The sequence below is a fragment of the Camelus bactrianus genome, chromosome 32, assembly GCF_048773025.1.
Source record: "Camelus bactrianus isolate YW-2024 breed Bactrian camel chromosome 32, ASM4877302v1, whole genome shotgun sequence".
NCBI classification, from domain to species: Eukaryota; Metazoa; Chordata; class Mammalia; order Artiodactyla; family Camelidae; genus Camelus; species Camelus bactrianus.
In genome coordinates, this window is record NC_133570.1 from 24,599,656 (window position 1) to 24,626,335 (window position 26,680).

The window sequence follows — 26,680 nt, forward strand, 5'->3', positions numbered from 1 at the left end:
TCACTGCGCCCACCTCCCAGGAGCAGCCTGACCTGTAACCTGAGTCACAAGAACCTGGGGTTTTAGAGGCCGTCCCCAAGGTCAGGCCGCGGGGAAGATGGGAGCAAATCCAGGGGCTCTAATGGGGCAGCCCCCATTCCATCCGAGGCCCAGCGACCGCACCGCACCCGGCTCCCTGGAGCAGGCCATGGTCTGAGGGGCAGTCGGAGATGCTCCGGAGCCGTCCGGTGCCCTCCCGCTTCCCGGGGCTGTGCCTGCTCTCCTAAACCCGGGTATAAGCGGCGGCAAAAACGCGGGGTTCAGGAACTACTAATAGCGGGGTTACCACGAACCACAGCGGCAGCTGGGACCCGCCTCAGGGTCCTAACGGGACGCGCGGCCGGGACCTCACCTCCGCACCCCTCCCTTTGCGCCTCCCCAGCCGCAAAGCCCAGGAGTCACCCGCCGGCTCCCCGAGAAGCACGCCCCCACCAGCGCCCCCTTAACTGCCCGGCAGCTGCAGCCGAACCTAGGGCAAGTGGCGGCCCAGACCCCAGGCCGTGTTCCTCTTCCAGGAGCTGGTCCAGGAGCAACCGGCTCCCGCCAGCTTCCACGCGTTCTGGGCGGGTTCCTGAGTCCGCACTTCTGTCCGTCTGCGCGTGCTCGCCCCTCCTCCTCCCGCCTGCAGCGCAAACTGCCCGGGTGGGTCTCCTGCTTTACCGGCCCTGGCCACAGGGGCCAGGTGGGGCCCCTCCTGCTCGTCCCGCCAGGTCTCCATCCACAGAGCCTTCACCCCGCCACCGTCTGGGTCCTGGCACTGAACTAGAACCACGACTGCCCTGGGCCGGGCCACACCCCGCCAGCCCCACTTCCCCTGCTCACCTTCCCCTCCTTGTTACTACCCTCCCACCCCTGGCCAGGCCCAGTCTCCCACCAGACCTTGAAAACAGGGCTCCTTCTCCTCACACTGAGGTCCCTGCCCTGACACTCCATCCTTCTAGGTCCTAACCTATGGCCCCTACACCCCCAGCTTACCCCTCATGCCTCACCTCAGGACCCCCAACATCCTGAAATTGTCCCCCTCACCTCTCAGCCAGGTCAGTTCCACTCTGAGCGGGCCCCACACCCCTCAACCTGTACCCCATCACCATGGGATCCCCTTCACTCTGAGTGCACCCCTACCCTGAGCTGATTCCCTCACCCTGTGGTTGGGGTGGGGAAATCCAGGCTCCAGTAATGATGACTACTGCCACCAGTGGGGGATCCAGCGTAGTCTGCACCTTCATAGTTAATGTCTGAGGCCACAGGGTGAGGCAGGCTGGGCTGAAGGCGGTTCCAATTCCCGCCCTGGCACCCTGATCCCCGCAACCTGTGCCTCAACTGACCCGATGGGTCAGGGTGATACCAGGCTGCCAGCCACTGGCCTGTGGGCCTTGGGTGGTTGATGGTCCTGATGGTGATCTGGACCCCTAGGGCGGAGGCACTGGGCACGCGGACCTTTGGGGTGGGGGAGTTCAGAGGGTGCAGTTGAGCCCAGGGGTAGACAGCAGAGGGTGGGCTGTGTGCATGGGGCTGTGTGCGTGGCCTGGCCTCAGCCCAGGTGGGTGCAGGGACCTTGTTCATTCACACCAGGCCAGAGGGAAGAGGGACGGAAGCTTTGAAAGTGTCAACGTTGGGAATCCAAGGCTGGAGAGCAAAGTAGGCAGGTGCGCTGGCCAGGCCACCATGGAGCCCGCCGCGACGCTGGTCCCTTGCATCAGGGGAGACTGGCAGTTGACTGGCCAATGGGACATTCCCTGCCATGGTATAGTTTACAGGCAATTGAAGGGACTTTGACAGGTAATTTTAATCCAATAATTGTCACTTTCTCTGTGGGAGATCAGGTCCAAATTCATGGTGAATCTGGCAGGGCTCCTGCCTGAACTCCAGCCCGGGACAGTGGAGGACCCACCCAGGAATCATCCTCTTAGCTCTCACCATAAAGCACTCTAATAGAAAAGAACAAACCTGACTCCATATTAGATCTGTGCCTTTTCCTTTAACCCTCTGCCCTGATTTCTAGGCTTAGTCTTGCTAGCTGTGCACCTTTTGTAAAACAATGTTGCCTTTAGCCTGAAATAAACAGGAGAGCCTATTCTCAAAGCTCTTAACTTTAAGGATATTAACACCTTTGTGCCCCTATAAAGATAACAAGTTGCAGTATAGAAAAAGTTTGTTTTGTTGCAGGTTTTACAGGAACACCATGATCTGACCCACGTGGAGAGCTGCAAAGGGTTCCAAGAACAAAGAAATCCTACACCAAGAAGTTTGCAACAAACAACCACAGCCCCTCCCCTTTTTAGTAGAAAAGGAGCCTGAAGTCTGATTTGGGGAAGATGGTTCTCCAAGATATTAGTCTGCCATTATCTTGGTCTGAAGCTGTCTACGTAGACCAGGTCATAGTGCCTCTGTAAAATCTCTAACAAAAGTTATTTTCTATTCTGCATCTTGTTGTCTTTATATAAGTGCAGAAGTGTTAATATCATTTAAAGATCAGAGCTTTGAAAATAGGCTCTCCTGTGTATTTCAGGTAAAGGCAACATTGTTTTACAAAAGGTGCAGAGCTAGTAAGACTAAGCCTAGAAAAGGGGGCACAGGGTTAAAGCCAAAACAGCTCTTATATGGAGTCAGATTTGATCTTTTCTATTACATTGTATTCTATTTTTATGCTTTAAGTTTATAAGAATAAAGTTTAGCCTTTTCCCATTTTAAATTGTGCAATTAAGGAGCATTAGGTGCATTCACAATGCTGTGAGACCAACACCACTGGTTTCAGTCTATTGCCTTCCACAAAGTAAAAGCTTGTATCCAAAGCACACCCCACGTCCTCCCTCCCGTAGCCCATGACAAGCCCTCTTCCCCTTTCTCTCTCTGTGTCTTTACCTATCCTGGACGTTCCCTATCAATGAAATCATATAAATGGTGGATGTTTGTTGTTGTTGTTGTCTACCCACATATCTTAAGCTGGGAAGGGTGAATTTTTTTGTTTGTTTTTTCATGAATTAGCACTTTTGTATCTTGAGAGGAAAATCCAGATGGATTAAAGATGAGACGTGCCAAATGAAGTCCTTTTAGTAACTATGTGCATAATCTTGAGGTAGGCACTGGTGTTCTAAGTGTGAAACCAGAGCTAGAAGTAAGATGCTTAGCTCTTCCTGTGGCAAAATAAAACCAAACAAAACCAGAAAACAAAGGCCAAGAAAGACAGCTGCAAATGCAAACCACAACCTGGAAAAAGCGTTCCTCATGACCCAAGGTCTGAGATAAGCTTCACATCCCTGTGGTCCAAAAACCTCTTGAAGCCCAGTGTTCTGGAAAGAAACAAAACACACACAGGCAGTTCCAACGAGAGGCAGTGCAGGTGACCGGTGTGTGCTAGAGATGCTCGACCTCTCAGGTGAGGACACAGGCAGACGGAGACTGCAGAGACAGCATTGGCCACCATCACACTGGCAGGTCTTTAGCCCGGTGACAACCAGCCCTGGTGACAACGTGAGCAGGCAGAGGCCCCAGCAGTTCCCCTGGAGGGAAGAGAAAATGGACGCTCCTCTCCGGCAGAACAGGTTGCAGGACGCATCAAATTACCACAAGTGCATCCCTTCCCTAGCAGTGCTGATCCTTAGGGCTGATCCCACCAACGTTCTTGCACAATTTTCAAAGATAATTTTTCTTCAGTAACATGAATTCAAAATAATCAATATGTCATCAAGGCATTTTCAGAAGTGACCTGCCCTAGGCCCTAACAATACACACAGAGAAATACACACATATACACATAAATATATACACTCATACATCCGGGAAAAGAGACAGACAGGCTGAAACACAAAGAAGCGGGGGGAGACAGAGAAACAGAGAGAGAGAGACAAGACAGAGAGAGAGGCACTAAGAGATGGACAGAGAGAAGGAACACTGGAGCTGGGAAGGAGCAGAAGTCGCGCACATTTTCACAAGTCAGTCTACATGTCAGAACCTGGTCCCTATTTCCATCCACCCTGGAGTGAGTGGGGATCAAACAAGGGCATGGGAGCAGAAGGCAAAAAAACAGGGAGCCATTTTGGGGCAACCCACCCCAGAGGCCGAGATGGGACACGGGGCCTGTATGTCAACATGACAGAATGACCTAGGAGGTTGTATGCCAGAGCGGGCGATGTCAGAGTTGTATTTAATTTCAATGCCCCGACCAGGAGCTGGGAAGCAGCAGCAAGGAGGGTGACTTTCCCCAGAGCCCAGGGCAGACACCGGCCTGTGTGGCATGTGCTCTGGGCTCCGCCAGCCCTCTGTGGGGCCCTTCCTTTGCTGAGTCTGCACACAAGCTCCCTGTGATGCCAGCCCGTCGGGTTGACAGTTGCGGTAGGTGTTTCTTTGTCTAGAGACAGGATGGCTTCTCTAGGAAGCATGGGCCAGAATGATCCCCATTGTGCCAATGGGGGATTGGGGAGACCCTGAGAGGCATGTGGCTTGTCCAGGGTGACAGCACAGCTGAGTGGGGTGAGCCAGGTGTGAACCCAACTGTGTCCTCAGAGCTGCACCACTGGCTGCATCCAGGCCTCCCCAGGGATATGGGGGGGCTGAGTTGGTGTCTCTGTGTGTGGACATGGCATGGGGTGGGAAATGAGAGATCAGCAGCCCAGAAAGTCCCTTGGGGAGCTTTGTGTCAGGAGAAAGCTTGGGTAAGTGGACCCCAGGAAGTGACCTCACTTCCCTGGCAATAGAGCACAACAACTTGGAACCGAGGTCACCAGGCACCCTCTGTAGAGAAGTCCCTACTCAGCTCACATGGTTGGAGACAGAGTCATGTTCTGCTGCATCCCAATATCCCGAGGCCGCAGACCCCATAAAGCCCGCAGCGAGGGGCTGTACCAACGCTGCCGGCGCTGGGTCAGGTCTCACCAAAGGCGCCTCTGGCCTTTTGGCCAGAGAGACCCAAAGGTAACACTGGGTGACCCAGGACAGTCCCGCCCAGGCCGGGCCACCACTCAGATCCCACCCAGGTAGCCCCACGGCCCCATCCCGGCTGGTGAAGGTGGAGCAGTCATGTTGGGGATGGGTTTCTGCCTCAAGCAAGAGCAGGTCAGAGGCCTGGGGGGCCGGTCACTTCCATAGCCCAGGTCAAAGCTGGATGTCTGGGATTTGGAGAGCCGGGGAAGGGTTCTGCTGCCCGAGGTGGAGCCCATGCTCTCTGGTTATGTCTCTTCCCTCCCGGGTGATAAGCGGAACAATGTCCCAGTCTGATCTGGCAGCAGAAGGTTGAGTGTTCAGAAGCAGGGTTTATCCTAGCTGGGAAGGGCTCTGAGACCTCTGGCCCAGGCTGCTTGCTGGTCATTGTCATTGCAGAGCCAGATACCGTAGGAGCTGTTGGACAAGGACACCCACACCACCTCCCCGAGTGAGGGTCTGGTGTGCCACACTTATGAGGGCCAGTGCAGTCTCCAAGTGAGTCTGGATATGGAGGAGTCCCCACTACCATGGCCCAGAAATGAATCGGGCAGATGTCCGGCCCAGACACCACCCAGGCCTCTCCCAGGGACCTGCCCAAGGCTGACGGGTTGCTCAGCACACCCGGCTCCGACCTGGAGCACCGTGCCCGCCTCGCTGCATGTCAGGACCAGGAGCCCCCAAAGCAGAGCCTGAAGGTGAGAAGGGCAGGGCTGGTGCACGTGCATAGGTGAGGGAGGGGTGAGGGCTGGGCCACACAGGGAGGCGTCCCCAGAGGCTGCTGTTGGGACCAGAGCAAAGACTGGCCTAGGACCACCTGTCTGAAAAAATTCAGTCACAGAGAACATCCTTTGGGGACTTTCTGGGTGGGAGCTCTCTGGAAAGCTCTGGGAAGATTTCTGTACTTGAAAAGGCACATGAAAACGGAGGCAGATGGGTAAATGTTTCCTCTCTCACAGCATGAGCAGTTCTGCAAGACTTAAAGCTCTCTCCACTTCCAACAGCTACAGATCCAGAGCAGGTGAGGGCAGGGGAAGATGTCAGAGACCAAAAAAAAGGATGATCTGGATCCAGCAGGAGACCCTGAGCTCCCTCCTGCAGCTCAAGCAGCTCCTGCTGAACCTGAAATCCTGCACCTGGACTGCTGGGCAATGGAGAACCAGTTCAGGAGTCAGCAAACACTAGGGCTGAGCCCCCTCTGTTCCCACCCACAACTTCTTTTCCAAAATCCTACGATCAGTCCGCACCCCCACCCAAACTTGACGTCCCTTCCACTGGAGATGTTTTTGTTTGGTTTTCTTTAGTTTTCTTTGTTTGTTTCACATCATTTATGGCATCCTTTATTTTTCTTTTTAAAGTTTCCTATAATAAAATATAGACTTTTCCCCTTTTGAATTGTGCAATTCAGGAGCATTAGGGGCATTCACAATGTTGTGCGACCATCACTACCATCTAGTTTCACACTATTTCTTTCCTCAAAGTAAAACCCTGGATCCAGAGCGTGCACTCCCCTCCCTCCTCCCCCAGCCCCTGAAAACCCCGAGTCCTCTTTCTCTCTGGGTGTCTTTACCTCTCCTGGGTGTTCCCTGTCAATTGAACTTTACAAAAGTTGGTTTTTTGTGCCTGCCCACATGTTTTAAGCTGGGGCTGGTGATTTGTTGTTGTTGTTGTTTTCACTTGAAATAGCATTTGTATTATTTGAAAGGGAAATCCCGGGGGATTAAAGATGTGATGTACAAAATGAAGCCCTTTTAGCAACTGTGCATAATCTCAGGGTAGACACTGCTGTTCCCCCTGTGACACCACAGCCAGAAGACAGAAGGGAGATGCTTAGCTCTTCCTGTGGCAAAAACGAAAACCAAACGAAAGCCCAGAAAAACAGCTGGAAAGACAAACCACAACCTGGAAAAAGTGTTCCTCATAAGCCAAGGTTGGAGAAAGTATTCCCATCCCTTTAGTCGAAAAACCTCTCAAAACCCAGTGTTCTAAACAGAACGAGAAGAGACATGGGCAGTTCCAATGAGAGGCAGTGCAGGTGGCCAGTGTGTGTTAGAGATGCTTGACCTCTCAGGTGAGGACACAGGAAGACGGACAGACTGCAGAGACAACACCGGTCACCATCACACTGGCGGGTCTTTAGTCAGGTGACAACCAGCCCTGGTGACAATGTAAGCAGGCAGAGGCTCCAGCAGATCCCCTGGAGGGAAGAGTGAAGGAACGCTCCTCTCCAGGAGAACAGGGTGCAGCACACATCCAAGGGCCACAAGTGCATCTCTTCCCCAGCAGTGCTGATCCTTAGAGTTCATCCCACTAAAGTCCTTACACACCTATTCAAAGATGCCTTTTCAAGGGTGTTCATCACAGCAGTGGTTGAAACAGTGAGAATTAAAGCAACACTAATGTTGATGGAGAGGGGATGCTGTCCATTTGTTGTTGTTCATGTGGATGAATGAATGCTGTGCAGTTGGAAAAGTAGGTGCCAGGTCTCAACCCAATGTCAAGGGAGGCCTCAGGGTGGAAGTATGCAGACCCACTGTCTGCACCCAGGGTCCCATCTGCACGACCACATATGTGTGAAATCAACATAGATGGAAATGAATCTGATTGTGAGTGTGTGAGAGACAGAGATGGAGAGAGACATACTGAGAGACACAGGGACTGAGACATAAGCACCAAATCATTCATGACAGTTACCTCTGTGGGTGGGGTTTACCAATCTCTTCTCTTTTAGGCAATATTTCAATTTTTTGTAACGTTTCTTTATTGCTCTACTAATTATAAAAGGATTAAAATCCTATGTTAATGTGAACCATTCATTACTTATCTATGGAGTAATTGAAGTACATTAATCCTATTGTTTAAAGAATTTAAAGCCTTCTCAGGACTCAGTTCCATGTCAGCTCCGCGGCAGCAGAGGTTCTCCAGGAGGTTGTGTCTCTTCTGAATCAGCATCCAAAAGAGGTGAGGAAGAAGTCCCAGACTTGGACACTGAAGACTACAATGGATGAGAGGTTCTCTTGAGAGAAATTAAGACCTACATTCATAGAAAATAATCCCATATTCATGGAGCAGAAGGCTTCATTCTACTAAGATGACAACTGTCCATGAATAGATCTAAGGATTCAAAGAATGCCTATCCAAATCCCAGGTGGTGTTTTGCAGGAATTGACAATCAATCTAAAATTCACGTGGAAAATCCAGGGGCTCAGAATACATGAGTGAATCTTGAAAAAGAAGAACAAAGTTCAAGGAATGGAAAGCCAGATGGAACCCATGGTTAATACAAAAGCACTTTAAGCTGAAGACACCTGAGATTCAATAGATGTAGAAGAAAACCTGTCATGGAAGCCAATTCTCTCCTCCCCCTTTGCCCTATTAAGTTAGGTTGATAAAAAAGCCTTTAACTTTCACCATTTAACATGGTAGTTACTTTTCTGGTTGGCTCCTGCGTGTGTATAAATAAACCGTTTCTCTCATTCGTCTCCTCTTTACTTCTGTGGGCTCTTTGGGAGGGACTCTGGATGCTGGGGACCTGCTCTTTTCTCGCCTTCTTTAGTGACATCTTTTGTCCATGGTGAAGTGATTAAAAAAAAAAAAGGCCCATTGCTTTTGGGTCAGATTTGGAACATGTATACCTTTGGAGACCCCCTGGAGGAACAAGGGAGTTCAATACTGCTGGGAGAATTTATTGGTTGTCTTGGCCAAATACCTAACAAGACGTTATTTGCAAGGATTTTTTTTTTTTTTAAAGATTCTTACCCTAAAACAAATATCCTATCTAAACCTCTTGGATGATCAAATAGAAAGAAAAAAGGAGAATCATGTCTGGCCTAAGCAAACTTCCTTAACAAAACGGAAGGACAGAATCAGATTCAGAGGAAAATTAAAATCCATTTATACCATCAACCCTCCCAGTCTTTTGTAGACTGCCCTCATGTAATCTGCCAGATGGCGCCCTGGATAAAGCCCTTTGCTCCGACCTCGTTCTCATTTTCAGAGCTTGGCCAAGTGGGAGGATGGTCCCCAGGGCCTGGGAGGAGCTATTTGTGTGGCCTTCTCCGCTGAGACCCACCGGGCTGAAGGGAACTGTGTGTTCTGAGGGAGAGGGAGCACACCGAGCCTTTGTGAGGCATCTCTGAGATCATCCCAAAGGCACACAGCTCTAACTCTGGACACGGGAATTTTTGATTGGCATCTTAGTTGGAAATCTCCTCCTGGATAGAAAGAAGCAGATTCAAGATGTTGCAATTGGATAGGCAGGTCGTCCTCTCGAATTTGTCGATGAGGAGGACACGGAATTCTCTGCAGAAGTAGGAACACCCATCCCTGCTCTGCTGACCTCATCTACAGAGAAACAGAGACGTGTCTCTGGGGGGAATTCAACACCTACCAACCCTACTTACCAACATCAACGTCCCCACTTTATTGTCCTCTGAGGTCCCTGCACAAAAACTGTGACTCAGTCCCAAATATCACATACCTGTCAACCTGAACCACTCTGTCTGTGTCCAACTCGAGCATTAAGGCCTGAGACCGTTACTGTCAAATCGTGTCCCCCTTTCAGCCCATCTCCCGCCATCATCCCAGCCCAACCTCGGTGTCTCTCTCCAGGTCAGCAGCACTCTTCCCACTGGATTCCCATCAGCTTACCTTGCCCTGCTTCCATTGCTTATTCCCCATATGTTACCCACAACGTTCTTATTAAAATATGAATCAGATCAAGATGTTCCCCTGTACAAAATACTCTCATGATTTTCCATTGTATTCAGAAGGATATCCAGAGTCCCTACCAGGATCTGGTAGGGACTGTGTGATCTGGCCCCTCACCCGTCTCTGCAGCCTCAGTTCTCACTGTTCTGCTCCAGCCCATCTTCACCGCCCAGATGGTCCCCACTGGGACAGCGGTGTTTGTAACTCCAAGTCTCGTACTTACACTTCTCCCGGCCTGGGAGGCTTTCCTTGTCTGTTACCTACGTGGCTTATTTTGCTTCATTCAGGAGTTTGTTCAAATTATTTCACCCTCAGAGAAGACTTAACTGACCACATTATTTAAAATAGCACACACATATTTCCTATTCAATCATTTTCTCTCCTAATATGCTTTATGTTTCTTTGTGGCAATTATTAGCACCTGACAGTACGTCATATATTTATTTGCTTACTGGTTTATTGTCTGTCTTTTTTACTAGACCTGTATTCATGGAACCACAAATAACTGTTTTAACCACTAACTTTCAAACCACCTTTAAATGAATTCTTTTATAAGATGAGAATTTCAGATGCTTCCATGGACTGCTTAGGGGAAAAAAGAGAAAGGATTCAGGTTGAACTAGGTTATTAAGGACCTGGGAGTTGGTTATTTATTTTATACATAGTAGTGTTTATCTGTTAATCCCAAACTCCTAATCTAGCAAATGACCAAGCTGATTTCTTTTTTTAAAAAATTTTTTTCTCTTTAAAGTTGGATTGTTTGAGATCTCTGTTCTTCTTTGTTCTTTTTCTTTTTTAAAAAGAATTTTTCTTACTATTTTTTTACATTGAGGTACCGGAAACTGAACCCAAAACATACTGTACCCCTTGAACTATACCCTCCCTTCCAAAGACAATTATTTTTATACTTTGACAATACCATATTGAATTAAGATTTTTTATTCCATTTTCCCTTCAGAGAGTTTATAAGTGATGGATGGAGAATGAGAGGAAACCCTGGGCCATCCCTTCCTTCTCAGCGGTTCACGACACAGCAGAGGAGCTTGGCTGTCACCAGGCCCAGCTCACCTTTCTGCTCTGAGGGCCGACTCAGGCCACTTCTCTAAACGGAGGCATGTTAGAAGCAGCAGAAAGCCAACTAGTGGGCAACAATGACAAAAGTGACCCACCTGCAGTTGGACATCATCTGTTCTGAAATGAACCTCTTAAATCTCTTCTTCCCATTAGTGGGTGGTTTTTGAAAATATTCCCAAGGAGAGGAATCTCACTCTATTTTTCTGGATTTCTTGGGCCTTCTATGACTTTAACTGCAGGCTTGGTTTTCTGCGGAACATCTGCAGGAAAGCCAGGCAGAACACGTGAAGAGACCCTGCAGGCCACGGCTGAGGCCTCCGGTCAAAGCATCCTTGTTGTGCAGAGCCTACGTTCATGGGACCATTTTCATGACTGCTGTAATTAGTTCTCATCCAAGTGTCCCACCGACAATGTTTCTACGCAGAATGTGGCCTGACGCAGATGAGCAGTGGGGATGTGGGATGCAGATGGAAGACAGACTGGAAGGAGAGATGGGAAATGTTTGTTCAGGCTTCAGTTTGGAAGTTTTCTGATTTTTATATGAACATTAAACTTGGTCAGGCTGGAGCACCGTTTGCTGTAATACGGGGTGATGTACACGTATCCCTACAACTTCTAAAAAATATGTTGAACCTGGATGTGCCAGCCTAGGGGACAGACAGCTTATAGTGACACCTCCGTTCCAGGATCCCTATGATCTCGGGCTCACAAAGAGGAAAATAATACACATATTTTGCCTGTGTAGCTCTATGTGAAATTATTTTGACCCTTGCCGGATAGTGTAAGATCAGAGATCATGTAGTCTTTCTTACGTCGCAAAGATGACAATTCTTCTTGTGAGTCAGCAGACTGTTTCCGATGGCCCGGGGTCTGTGCCAGACATTAGCTGTCTAAACAAATACCACACAGCCCCCCATCCCTCAAGGAGATCACAGTGTGTCGTGGAAGAGACAAATTTAAATAGGTTTTCAAAAAATGTGGTAAGAGTCACTTGGCATCATGTATACTGTATGTTCAGAGGGGCTCTTGCACTGCCTGGGGCAGGGTTCTAGGAGGTAGGGAAGGTGTCAGAGAGGAAATGCTTTCTGCAGTGACTTCTGAAGTATTTCATCAAATCTCTAGACCAGGAGAGTGCGTGGTGGGGACGGGATTCTCGGCAGCTTGCGTGTCTCATGCAGAGGTGTGCTCGTGTCTAAGAGCACTTTGCACTTAGGGAAGGAAGGTCAGTGAGGCTAGAAGCTGTGGGGAACTAATGGAAGCTGAGGCTGAAAAAAGCAGCATCTAAGTGATGAGAAGGTGTGACGTTAAATCAGGGAGCATGGACTTCCTCACATAACGCAGCGGGATATTCTTTGGGGTTTAAAGGAGGAGAGTGACACAGATTAGTCATTAAAATTGAGCAAAGTGGATTGTTCACTCTAAAGAACAGCACTGGGGAGACTAGCAAGGGGCGTGAATTAATGCAGTTGGGAGCGAGGAGCAGGGACTTAGTTGGGATACATTTAGGAACAGAATTGTAGTACTGACAGGGGTGAAGGAGTGGAAAAGTAAAGAAAAACTCCCAGATGTATGGTATGGAAAACAGATAGGTTAGTAATGCCATTGTTTGAAGAAGCAAACCTAGTTCTGAGCGAGTGTAAATTCAAACATACAGAGCTGGAGATTTTTATGGGCTAATCAAGTGGGAATGTCTACTTGTCAATTATAAGTATATTTCTGGGACTGAGCTGAGATGTCCATGCTGGAAAAGATTTGACAGCTAATCAGTGGACAGAAAGCAGTTGAAGTCATGGGAATAAATGCCACCCACTGACAGTTTACCAAAGAAAAGGGAAGAAGGGCACTTCTAGTTCAGAAAATATGGCAGACCAGACACTTGAAGACCCACTCACTGAAGACACATAAAAACGTAGGACAAAATGCCGCCAATCTTTTCTTGTTTTTTTACAGGCACCTTTATTTTGGTATGATTCCTGTGCAGTAAATTACACATATTTCACATGTACTCTTTGATGAATTTGATAAATGTCTACACCCAGAAAACCATTACCACGATCAAGATAGCTAACATTTCCATCACTCCCCAAGAGGGACACTTTTCGAATCCCCAAATTTATCCCTTCCCATCCCCTTCTCTCCCTGGGAACCGTAAGTTTGTTTTTCTATGTCTGTGGGTCTCTTTCTGTTTTGTAGTTAAGTTCATCTGTGTCTTTTTTTAGATTCCACATAGAAGTGATATCATATGGCATTTTTCTCTTTTTCTGGCTTACTTCACTTAGAATGACTATCTCTACATCCATCTATGTTGCTGCAAATGACATTATTTTGTTTTTATTCATGGCTGAGTAGTATTCCATTGTATAAATATACTACTACTTCTTTATCCAGTCAGCTGTCGATGGACATTTGGGTTGTTGCCATGTCCTGGCTATTACAAATAGTGCTGCTGTGAGCATTGAGGTGCATGTGACTTTTTGAATTAGAATTTTCTTCTGACATATGCCCAGGAGTGGGAAGGCTGGATCATGAGTTAAGTCCATTTTCAGTTTTTAAAGGAACCTCCACACTGTCTTCTCTAGTGATGCAGCCCATTTTGTGAAAGCAGAGCCATGCTCAGAAAGTAACGGGTATTTCTAGGGGCCGGACAAGAAACGCAGTGGGTGTGGCCTGTTCAAGAATCAGAGGGCAGTCTGCCAGGGCTGGAGGAGAGTGACAAGGGAAGTGTGGTACAGGTAGGATTCAGACAACGTGGGGACCTGACAGGCTGGGATAATGAGCCTGGACGTCCAGTCATCCCTTGGTAACCATGGGGCACTGGTTCCAGGACTCCCCACAGACATCAACATCCATGGATGTTGACACCTCTTGTATAAAATGACATAGGACTTGCATAGAACTCATGTACATCCTCCTTTCTACTTTTTTTTTATATATACAAACTTTTTTAAATTGAGATATAGTCATTTTACAACATTGTATCAAATTCCAGCATACAGCACAAGTTTTCAGTTATACATGAATATACACATATATTTGCTGTCACTTTCTCTTTCACTGTGTCCTCCTGTGTACTTTAAATTATCTCTAGATTACTCATGGTATCTAATACAACATGAATGCTATGTAAGTAGTTGCCAGTGTATGGCAAATTCAAGTGTTGCTTTTTGAAACTTTCTGTTTTTTCCCGAATATTTTCAATCCACAGTTAGTTGAATCTGCTGGATAGGGAGCCCCTAGATACGGAGAACCCCCAAGCTCCTCCTTCCCACCTCCTAAATTTCCACTGCAAGCACTGAAGGGGTCCAAACATAGAAGATCCCCATCTACCTGCTGGAAACCCTGAGGAATTCCGTCAGCGTATGTAGCACAGGAGAGAAGGCTTAGGGCCAACTAGTGGGAAAGGAGGGCCTTCCTGGAGAGGAAGGAGGAAGGACCGCAGTGGAAGCCGTCTCGTACTCTTACTGGAACTAGCTGATAGCAGTGAGGGACGCCGAGGAACTGGGGACACGTCACGTAGGGGGCGATCCTGGCCGCCAGGTGCAGGGTTCACATAGCTGGGAACCAGTTTGAAAAATCAAAATAACAAGGAGGGAGAGAGTCTGCCTCAGACCCGGGATCCTGACAACAGCCACAGCGCCGTGACCCCAGCTAACGCGGCTCCCCTAGTAAGCCAGAAAAAGGAAACTCTGAGCCAAGATATTGCAGATTCCATCGCAGCCACATGGATAACTAGATCTCTAACCTGACAAAATGTAACCACCAGAAACAGGAATCTTTCCTTTTCTCTTCCTTTGGACCTTTGGACAGGGAGTCACACATCTTTGACGGGAACCACCTTTAATCCAATAAAGAGCTCACTTTTTCAGGAATAAGCATGGAGAAAAAGAGTGGGGTGATGGTTTAAAGCAGAAGTCAAAGTGGAAGCCCATCTGTGAAATGGTAAAAACATGCTTCTCAATGAATTCGAGTTATGGCAAAAAGAAGGAGGAAGGTTAAGGAAATCTCTATTAATATCCATTCACCACAGAAGACTAGCCAGCCATAAAAAGACAGCACCTTAAATTAAGAATATTTTTTTTTGGTGATGAAAAACAATGCCTTAATTTAAAACAAGGCTTGGGCCATCAACAACACGCTGAGAGTTGTTGATGAGGAGAACATAAATCTGCATATAGATATGTAAGTGTTCCAAGTCCACCGCTAGAAAAAAATTAGTCAATCATGTGTCCAGTTGATTGGGAAATCCCGATAAGTAAATAACTCAAAAGTGGGAAAGACATGGGATTAAATAGTGGTAGTGAGCAATGAAATCCAAGATGTTTATACCTATATTTTCTTTGTTAATGTAACAAACTTAAAGCAACTGTCTAAAAAGTAGTAACTGGAGCACACACACAAACACACACACACACACACAATTTGGAACAGCAGAGAGGTAAAATATGCTAAATTTTTCATTATTGAGGAACAGGATCTAATATATTATTTCATTTTTGAGACTCTTATAGGAATACTGGTCCAATTGCATATAAAGTTATGAACTTAGAGATGATTTATAAAAATTTAGAGAGAATTTTCATTAAGAGGCAATATAGCCTCCAAATCACTGAAGAGAAAATTAACAATAAAAAAATTAATTAATCCAGATAATATGGAGTAACACTGACCATATTTACCACCCTACAATAAACCACAAAATGGATAAAATACATGAAGCAATGATTTTTAAGACACGTGAAAACGATCATCCTCTAGGACCTTGTCCTGACACCTCTATACCAAGGCTGCTAGGCCTCCTACTGACACTACCAGGGATGTCCACCAGGAGGTGACATTTCCTTCGCCTGCTCCTACTGCAGAGCCAGTCCTGAGCAGTCCTTTTCCAGGTTTTGGCAGGCAGCTCCCAGAAGTGCTCTCATGGGCCTTGGTCCCTTTTAGCCACCAGCAAAGGATTCAAGGATGAGCAGTAAGCCTCCTTCCTCATCCAAGACATAGGAACCTATCTGACTTCTGAGCTGCCCTTCTCTCTTGTCTGCTGTCTGGTACTCTCTGCCTGGCTTCCCGAGTCCCCAGCTTGGGCAGCCTGCACGCTGGCCACAGCCCATCAGAATCTGTTCCCCCGCCAAGAGGCCCCACGTGATCGTGAGCAGGGCTCCAGGCCTCTGGAGCAGCGTGGCTTGGACTGCGTCCTGGCCCTGGGCTAGCGAGCTTCATGCCCTTGGTTGAGTCAGTTAACATCTCGAAGCTACAGTTTCCTCACCAGTAAAATGAAGACACAATCAATATGGAAAAAAATCAGAATCTGAGGGGGACTAAATTTCTGGTGATTGAAGATTATTTTAATTTTGAATTATACAGCAAAGAACATCATACAATTTTTACTACTTCATAATTCTAAAGACAGCTTCTACTATTAAAACTAATGCATGCAGGTACACACAAATACACGTGCAGACACACTGGCTCTGCTCCACATACATCCCCAAGCGCACACACACATGGAGTCATGTAACACACACACACTCATAACATACACACAACCACACACATCCTCAGGCGCACACACACACACACATAACATACAGAACCACATACAATCCCAGGCATGCGTGCGCGCACACACACACACACACACACACACACACACAGTCATGTACCACACATGTCCCCAGGTGCACACGTGCACACACACACGTCTTACACACTTTGGCATTATTCTAAATCAATTTACAATTGAGGGTCACAGCGTCCATTGTTTTATCCACTTAGAAGATCCTGACTTTGGAGCGTGAAGCAGGAGCCCCTCCTCTCTGGAGATGGTCTTTACCACTTACAGTCTCAGTAGAGCCAACATAACTGCTCTGGACCTTTGGAAGTGCAGTTCCAGAGCATACCTGGGAGCTCACATCCTATATATGTAAACATGTTAAGTGCAGTAGGTTCTAAATTCCTGCCTTTACAAATATACATTCATTATAACGGGGAAAGCCAGGTTCAAATTTAGAATTCCCAGACACAGGGGAGTCTGGCAAAGAAAGTGAGCCTGTGGGGAGAGCTGATTCCCAGTCTCTGATCACTAGCCAGACCATTTTCTTCCCAATGCTGGGTCAATCCCATGCCACAAGGGGCCTCGGATGTGCACAGTGGGACACTCAACCTCACGTCTGGGATCTGCTCATACCCTCCATGCAAACAATTGCCCTTTGGCCTCTCTGTGAGTTCTAGAAATCTGAACTCCAGGGAGAGATGGTGCAGGCACTAGAAATGGGTCAGGGCCTGCTGAGACAGGGCATTTGGGGTCCTGGGTTTCTAGAGCATGGGGCGGAGCCAATGACCGTGTCCCCTTGGCCCTGCTGACACCACCCCATGGAGGCTGTGGCCAGAGGAAGCATCAGGGCCAGAGGGACCCTCTGTAGTGCAGGACCCAGGGTAGCGGGCCCCCTTGCCGGAGTCTAAGGGCAGAAGCCCTAAGAAAAGTTCTGAGGAGGCTGTAAGGTATCTTCATTCCCATTAATTAAAAAAAAAAATAAAAGCATACCACAGGCGTGGGTGGGAAGGGTTTTGTTAGAACAAGGGAAGGCACTTGCCAAGGTCTGGCCATAGAGGCCTGGTGGGTTTGCCAGGTTGATGAGGAACCAAGAGGCCGTTAGTCTCCACTGGGTCTAAACACCTCCTGAATTCCTCCGGGTTACACTGAAATGCAGTGAGACATGGAACCCTTTTAAGTTGTTAAAATCTTCATGGTGAGCCATTCAACTCTCTCCTCATTCTTGGCTAGGAAAGCACAATAAACACAGGCCAGAAACTCATCAGCCTGTTGGTTGGTTCACTATCCGCCTGGTGCTCCCTCTTGTAGGAGCCTTTATCACATCACCCAGGGCTGACCCGGCTCAGGATTATAGCTGATTTTCCGCAGGTGGAAAAACTTGCTGGTGACACGAAGCAGGCACGTTAGCCACCTCCCAAACACTAAGGGTCCTCTTGGGAGGAGCCTGCAGACCCCCAGTCCAGCCTCTACACCACGATGCTCCTTAGTGCCACTCCTGTCTTGCTGCCCTGGCCTCTAGCTCTGGCCAGAACCTCGCTGGATTGTCGATAAATATCACCCATACACCACGTCTAGCCTTGGGGTCCAGATGTGACCATGGATCTTATTTTCTTCCCTCAATGGATTGTTTGTTCTTCGTGTAATCGTGTCGGCAGGAAGGCCAGTACAGCCCTCTTGAGGCCTCCACGAGCCGCCTCTGTGTATAACTGTCTAGTGCCCCAGGGGATCGGGTCAGAAGCCTGGCACTCAGACACGAGGATGACAGCTGGAGAGACAGGAATCCACTCCTGCTGTGGCTTCTGCTGAGGCTCAATGTGGCCATACAAATGGATCCCACGGGCCCTGACTTCACTTGACTCGCTGCAGGGATGCTCCCACACTGCCCCGTTCCCCCCCAGAGACAGAGGGCTTTCTGCTTGTTCCCGAAGGCCCCACCCCTGAGGGGGCACTGGGTCCAGTGGAGCGTCCAGCCTGGTTCCCTGCCAGCTCTTAGGGCTTTGGTGGGGCCTGGAACATCAACTACCCTCCCCTTAGGGGCCCGTTTGTCCTTTCCAGCCAACAGACCTAGGTCATAAGCACTTTAACTCACCTGAGGGTGTTTTCCCCACTTCAGGGGCAGTGAGGACGGGGCTTCTTCACACTCCAAGTGCCCCCGATCTGGATGCAGACAGTCTGGCTCTCCCCCCAGTACTGCAGGTCCCGGCCACACCTGCTGCTGGTCACAGTCTGTGCTGTGTTCTCTTCCAGGACAAGGGGTGCACTCTGACCCCTGCCCCGCCCCCACCAGCGGTGGCAGAGGCGGCGGACAGGCAGGTGAGCTGGGGCCTGAGACCGTGCCCGCAGATCAGTGCCCCAGAGGCCGCTGGTGACTAGAGGGGCCACGGGGCAGAAGGCAGCATGGGATGGGAGGAGGAGGAGGAAGCTTCAGGATAAGGAGATGAAAGGGGGAACGGATAGCACTGTGAGGACCTCGGCCATGAAAGGGAAGAGAAATCACAGTGACAGCTGGAGCGGTGTCGGCGTTAAAAGCTGCGGGCTTTTTCATTTAATTTTATTAATTACCATTACATATAGTGACATATTTTTATTTGATTAAAGATTAGGTGCCATGTCATATAACAGGATATAGTATGTTGTTATTTATTAAATAATACATAATAGTAGATATACTACCATATTATGTTCTGTTTATTTATTATCAGATAGTATATAATACATATGTAGGTTTTTATATACATAATATATAATTCATGCATCTATAAAATATATAACACATAACAGTGTAGGATTATGATTAATATATTTTATAACAAGATTACATAACAATAATGATGTAATATTACCCATTGTATGTCTTGGTTCATGACACATTCTCACCTTAGGTGCCTGTCAGAAGTATTTATGTATTAAAATTAATATTTTAAGAAACAGTTGTGAACCTTTCACCCAGCAGCAGAACAGGACTATTGACAGTAACATACTGTGTCCTAGCCTGCTCTTGGCCTCTTCTCACAGGAAGTAACCAGCATCCTGAGTCCTGGCTTACCCTTGCCTTGTGTTACTTTCACACACACAACATTTAAGATCAGTTAAAACAAGTGAACTGCAGGTACATGCAACGAAGTGGATGAATCACACACTCTATGTTAAATTAAAAAGTAAGCCCTAGAAGGTAGCCGATAGTGTGCTGTGCTTTTAACTGTGTATATATATGTCAACTAAACTCACTGAATTAAGAACAACTACAGCTAGAGTCCAGGTGGGAGAGGGACAGATAAAAGGTGAGGTGAGCAGGTTTGCTGCAGGTGAGTGAGTTCCTTTCCAGTAACATGCCATTCTCTCTGAAGCAGGAGGCAAGGCCATCTGCTGGGAGTCAGGGAAGAGTCAGAGGGAAGCTTAGAGGTGTGCAGAGAGCAGAGAATGTTGACACCACTGAGTGATAAGTGGGGAAATGTGCTCACTAGAGAAACCCTGGAAGATTGCCTGGCAGTGGCAACACGGTGGGCATTGATTTGTAGTCTTAGAAACCTGTGCTGGGAGAGCCTGCTTCCTGCAGGCTCAGAACAAGTAGAGCTGGGTGAACCGAGATGGAAGTCGGCCTGGTGAGGAACTGGAAAGGTCAAGGGTCAAGGGGGTTTTGTTTGTCATAGACTGTGGATGCAGAGATGGAAGGTGGGGAAGTGGAAGTAAGAGGAACGTGGACAGGCAGGAAAGCAGAGGAGTCAGCACTTGATGCCCCAGTGAGGGTGAAGGAGGACCAAGGAGGCTGGTTGAGAAGCAGCTGGACGGCTAGAGGTGGGCACTTAAAAGAGAGAGGCTGGACCTGGGGTGGAGACACGCCCGGGTATGAGCCCAGGGGTAGGGTGGATGGGGGGTGGCTGGCTCAGGCTGACGGAGAAGAAGAACCTAGAATGACCATAGTGGGTGGAGGAGGGAGAATGAACTTTGACGTCTTGATGGTAGGAGGCGAGGCAATACAGAGCTGGTGGTCCAGGTGCTCCTGACTGAGGCAGAAGAGCAGGGAGGCCAGGGGTGCAGTCACTGCTAGGAATGGATCTGGGTTTTCCAGGTGCTCCCATGAGGGGAGGAGCAATCATCTGAAGGGGGAAAGTGAGCACAAGGAGGCCAACCCAGGCTCCTGATCAAACGGGGGTTGTGAGGGGGCAAAACGTCAACTCCAGAGATGGTGGCCCAGGAAGCAGGGACCACGGGTGAAGTGAGGGGACACTCAGAGAAGAGAAGGAGAAGAGTCTTCTGGGTGTAGGGGGAAGAGAGGCCACAGGACAAAGGAGCACAGGGGCACAGTGATGAGGATGGACTGGCTCGATGGTGACACTGCAGAGATGGCTGGATCTTTGCCCTGAGGGCTTAGTTTGGGGGGATACTGGCCTCATGAGGACTCCCCTCTCAGCAGCCTGGACAGACGCTCCTGCTCCTGAGAGCTGTGTGGCCACCACTGTTCCAGGAGGGGCTCTGCCTCCATCTTCTATCATACTTCCCTGCCCAGCCCCCGACCGCCAGTGAGGGAGCCTGGGCCTCGCAGCTGCTTCCCGTGGAGGGACACAGGATCCTTGGAGAAGCAGGCTGATCTTACTTTTCTCCGTAACCCAGGGCCTAGCAAAGCGCCAGCCTATGGGTGGGCCATTCAGAGGCTTGGATACTTACTAAATTAACTCAAAGCAGTAGAATAGCAGGGCTGGAGGAAGTGACCACTGAGCTCACAGAGTTCACTGCCCACACCCCCATTCTACAGATGAGGAAACAGAGACCAAGCGGTGAAGCAGCCTTGGCCAAGGTCACGCTGCTCCTTAATGCTGGCCTGTGTCGGGCATGCCAAGTGATGAGCTGCAGTGAAGGGGCTGAGAGGGGGCTCTGGGGCCAGACAGCTTGGGTTCAAGTCCCAGCTCTGCCATTTACTAGCTGTGTGATTAATGACTGTCCTTCCTGTAAAGTGCCACCTCATTGGGTTGTCGTGAACACAGAGTTCCTGGAACAGCAGGACAGAGTTCTGTAAGGGTTTGCTGTTGCTTTGGTTACTATTATTACCACCAAGTGAACCCTGAAATGAAGAACAAAGACAGCAAGTATTTTTATTTTAAAGGATTTTAAAATCTGATGATGAACGTTTGATTTAGTCTATTGAAGTCTGCATTTGACCCTTATTAACAACTACACAATGGATGACTTTTGAGGGAATGTTGCTTCATGTCTTTAATTCTCACTAACGACATAGGCTATTCAACAGGAAGCAGCTTTTTTTCCAGGAAGAGGGACAAAAAGTTAACAACATCTCAGTACCTCTCAGTCCCCAGTGAATTGGTTGTGACCTGTCAACCCAACTTTGGGGAAGTGCCCACTCCTCCTGGGCTCGCTGCACTGCCCCGCGGCCTCCAGGGGGCGCTGTACCCTGACATGAATCCAGTCTCTTGGTTCATATCCTTGCTTCAGATCCCTCAAGGACTGCCCATGCCACAGGGCCCCATCTGTCCCGCCAGCCTCTCCTGCTGGACTCCAGGACACCATCCTGGGTCTCAACCATCCTCTGTTCCTACACCCACCACACTACTCTTCACTTTGTCCTTCAAGTGTGGGCTCCTGTGGCTCGCCACCCAGCAGGGGTCTCCCCGTCCTCCACCTCGGGTAACTGCATCATCCTGCACAGTGCCTAGCGAACCCGTGTGGAGGCAGGAAGTATACAGAACAGGTGCTCAGAGGGGCTGCCTTTCCCACTGCAGGGGCCCTGGACAGCTTTCTCCCGGCTGGTTATTCACAGGCGCTGAAGCTGTGGAATCTCGATCTCACCAATTTAAAGGGCATCATCACTAATTACAAAAGCAATCATTTTTTCAGTAGCAAAAGGAGAAAAGACTTTGTGCCCCTCACCTCCAACTTTCTTCCTCCGCCTTCAGAGGTTATTCTCACTCTCTAGGCAAGGGTAGAAAGCAACACACAGAATATTATTTTTCAACGTTTTCTTTCCCACTCTGAAGATTGCTTTCCCAGAACCAATGAAGGCAAGGATGGTTTGGCTTCCCTGGACTGAGGATTCAGAGGCACAGGGGGGAGGGGGTGGGGAGATAATTCAGCATTATTGAAACAGAGACATTAAAAGGTTCTACTCTAAACAGAAAGGAAGCAGGATGCTATAGAAGTGGGAAACTATAGTTGGAAATGCAATAAGAGTTACAAGGCAATAAACATGAAGATGTAAGAAAGAAAAAGTACATCAAAATACAAAAAGGTGGGAATGGGAGAAGGTAGCAAGAAAAGATAGATTTTTTCTCTTTCTTTTTTTTTTTCTTCTCATTTTTCTTAGGATGTGTTGGAGTCTACATGATTATCAGTCTAAAGGAAATAGATATAGTAATGGGTTGGTATACTTGAAAAAAAGGTAACCACAAATGGAAAGCATACAATAGAGTCACACACACACACAAAAAAAAAAAAACCCACCAAAAGAAACAAACTCAAAATGGCTTAAAGACTTAAACATTAGACAAGACGCTATAAACCTCTCAGAAGAAAACATAGGCAAAACATTATTTGACATACATCTCAGCAATGTTTTCCTAGGGCAATCCACCCAAGCAACAGAAATAAAATACAAAATAAACAAATGGGACCTAATTACACCTATCAGCTTTTTCACAGCAATAGAAACCATAAGCAAAACAAAAAGACAACCTATGGAATGGGAGAAAATATTTGCAAAAGATGAGACTGAACGTGGCTTAACTTCTAGACTATATAAATAGTTCATACAACTTAATAAGAAAAAAAATAAACAACCTAATCCAAAAATGGGCAGAACAACTAACCAAGCAATTCTCCAATGAAGATATACAAATGGCCAATAGGAATATGAAAAAAAGTTTCAATATTGCTAATTATCATAGAAATGCAAATCAAAACTACAATAAGTTATCATCTCACACTCATCAGAGTGGCCACCATTCAAACATCCACAAACCACAAATGCTGGAGAGGATATGGAGAAAAGGGAACCCTCCTACATTTTTGGTGGGAATGTAGTTTGGTGCAGCCACTGTGGAAAACAGAATGGAGATTCCTCAAAAGACTAAAAAAAGACTTATCATTTGATGCAGCAATCCCACTCCTGGGCATATATCCAGAGGGAACCTTAATTCCAAAAGATACCTGCACCCCAATGTTCACAGCAGCATTGTTTACAATGGCCAAGACATAGAAGCAAACTAAACGCCCACTGACAGATGACTGGATAAAGATGTAGTATTTAGATATAAAAGAATATTACTCAGTCATAACAAAGAAGGAAATAATGCCATTTACAGCAACATGGATGGACCTGGAGATTATCACACTAAAGTGAAATAACTCAGACAGAGGTAGACAAGTATCATATGATATCACTTATATGTGGAATTTTTAAAAATACAAATGAACTTATTTACAAAACAAAAAGACTCACAGACTTAGAAAACTAACTTAGGAGTTTGGGATTAATAATTACAAACTACTATATGTAAAATAGATAAACAACAAGGATTCACTGCAGAACACGGGGGAAAATATTTAGTATCTTGCAACCTATAATGGAAAAAAACCTGAAAAAGAATAGGCTATGTATATGTACAACTGAATCACTATGCTGTATACCTGAAACTAACAAAACAGCTGTATATCTGAAACTAACAAAACATTGTAAATCAACCACATTTCAATTAAAAAAAAGGTAAGCTCTAAATACCTTTATTCAAAGAAAATCTTCAACACTTACCTCTTACAGAAAGTAAAATGGGAAGCTTGAGCAGGACCAAATTACACTGAATGAGAGGTTACATACCTTCTCCAGCACGTGGCCCATGCTACACACACATCGTGTTTTCCTTCAGGTAAGAATGGCCCTTACTGCCCAGGGAGCGAGTCTTGCTGGGACAAGGCCTCTGTGGCAGTGGCCTTCTTGTCACCGCTCCATCTCACCAGGAGGCCAGGGTTTTCAGAGGGGAGGGAACACAGAGCTCATATACTTCAGATCTATTTCCTGAGAAAAACTATGGAAAGACCAAATTCACCTGCAGTGAGGGAAACATGAGCAGGGCCCCTAAGCAGACGGACAAGCCCGAAGCAAGACGGCCCGATGTTCACATCGGAACCAGAACAACAACCGTCTGGCCCCAGTTAAACGATCATCATCTCACCTGCAATGAACTGTTCGTACTCAGTGTCAGGGATGTTTCTGTTGAGACTTGAGAGATCAAAAAAGTCAGACCAGGGAATCCGGACCTGGTGGATGTCAAGGCTCTGCCAATGGTAGAGGCGGCCCCAAGGGGGTAGAACCAGCACCGATTCCTCCATTTTCAGCAGGGTCTTCAGGAGGAAGGCGATGTGGATACAGACGCCCCTACGGAGGCTGAAGCCCTCTGGATGGTTGACGTCACACAGAAGGTACCTGGCAGGGAGCAAAGGAGAGCGGGTCTTCAGGGCCAGGCCTCTGCACAGGAATCCCGGCTTAGATAGAACAGATACAATGGGAATCCCTGCACAGCCCATGGCCTAGACTCAAGACACGTTCAGCAGCTTCTGGTTTGTATAGTGGAGGCACTGCCCAACCGTCTCCATGTGGCCAATTACTTCGAGTCCGGGAGCACATGCAGAAGACATCTTGGCATCTGTCTAACAACGCTAAGCACCTGACTAGTACCTGAGCACCCGTTCTCCAGGGGCTCTCAAGCTTCTTGGCCTACAGACCCCTGTACACTCTTAATTACTGAGGACTCCAAAAGGCTGCTGTTTATGTGGGTTAAATCTATCAATAGTTCCTGTGTTAGAAGTTAAATAAGAACTTTAAAAAATGCTTATGAGTTCACTTAAAAATAATAACAACCTACTACATGTTACCATTAATACTCTTAAGAAAAAATAAGTATATTTTTCTAAACAAAAATCATTAATGAGAAGAATAGCAGTGATTTAAATTTCTGCAAGTCTCTTTTGGACTGGTGAGAGCTGAATTCTATCTGCCTCTACATTCCCTGTTTTGTGATATCACAGACCAGGTTTTCCCTGGAAAACCCCACAGGAAACTCGGGAGTGCAAGAGTGTGCAAAAGGCAGGTGACATACCGGCGTTTCTACGAAAATAGTCTTGCATCTCAGGGGCCTCGGACACACTTTGATAACTGCTGCCCTACCCTAGGCGAGACTCTCCTACACAAGAGCCAGGCAAGGGTCCTGGCTTTAATGAGTTACCGCAGCCACACCCCTCCCTTCTCTGTGTTAATGTTTCCCACAACCTCCATTACTGCAGATGAGGATGTAATCCTCAACTGGGGCCTCTAATCCCAGAAGACTGCCAACCTTGAGAGGGAGGGCCCATCTACCATCCCTACAGCCCGCACAGTCTATTTTGGTTCAAGCCCTAGATAACTGCTAATTGGAAATGACCCTTGTCTTATTCCTGAGGCTTATTCCTGAGCCAACATCTGGATGGAACTGAAATTTCCCTGCAGATAAACAAGGCTGATAAACCACCCCATTCCAACATCTGATTCTGGGGATCTTCAAAACCCGGATAAGGCCCCGCTTCATAAAAGAAGGGTCCTCCGCCTGCCCTTCCCGAGGGTTCTGGGAGGCCGCGGCCACGCAGGGCTACTCGGACTCGCGGTCCTAGCCCCAGCGCCCGAGGGGGAGGAAAGCCCGAGGCTGTGCCCCAGCCCTGTCCCCCCGCCCCAACCCGCTCCCCGGCACCACAGCCCCTCCCCGGCAGCCACACCAACCCGGATCTCACTCCGGTCCATGTCCACTGGCCCAGCCAACGGCGCGGCCGTACGTTTACCGTCTGTGGGACGCCGCCCCAGACAGGATGTCGGCCGCCGACTGACCAGGCCAGAACTAGTCGCCCGGCCGAGCAAGCTGCCATCCCCAGCAGCAAGCACCGCCATGGTCCCGGGCAGCTGCACAATTCCGGAGCCCGCTGCCCTCCCCAGAAGCGCAGGCCGGCCCGTGCGGAGCGCGGCGCCTGTAGCCATGGCAACGCCGCGGGGCCCTCCCCTAGCGCTTGCGTCTGAGTCCTCCCGAGGCTAGACGTGCGAGGGCAGAACTTGCGGAGCCAATGGGAGCCAGGGCTCGGCCAGGACGGGGGTGGGGGGAGGCTTATGGGGCACCTGGGCGGGGCCGGGGAGGGCGGGGCCGCGCGGACGTCCTCACCTGCAGGTGGTGCCGGCCAGAGGCTGGGGCGGTGCTGACACCAGTGGGCGGGGCAGCGGGGCAGCGGGGCAGCGGGGCGGGGGCACCCTTACCTGTCCGTGTGCGGGGCTCAGCCTGGGCTCCGTGGCCTCCGCTTGCACCGGACGTGGACCCAGGCTGCCGGTGGGCAAGATAGAGGACTGAGCCCAGGCACGCACGGCTGGCC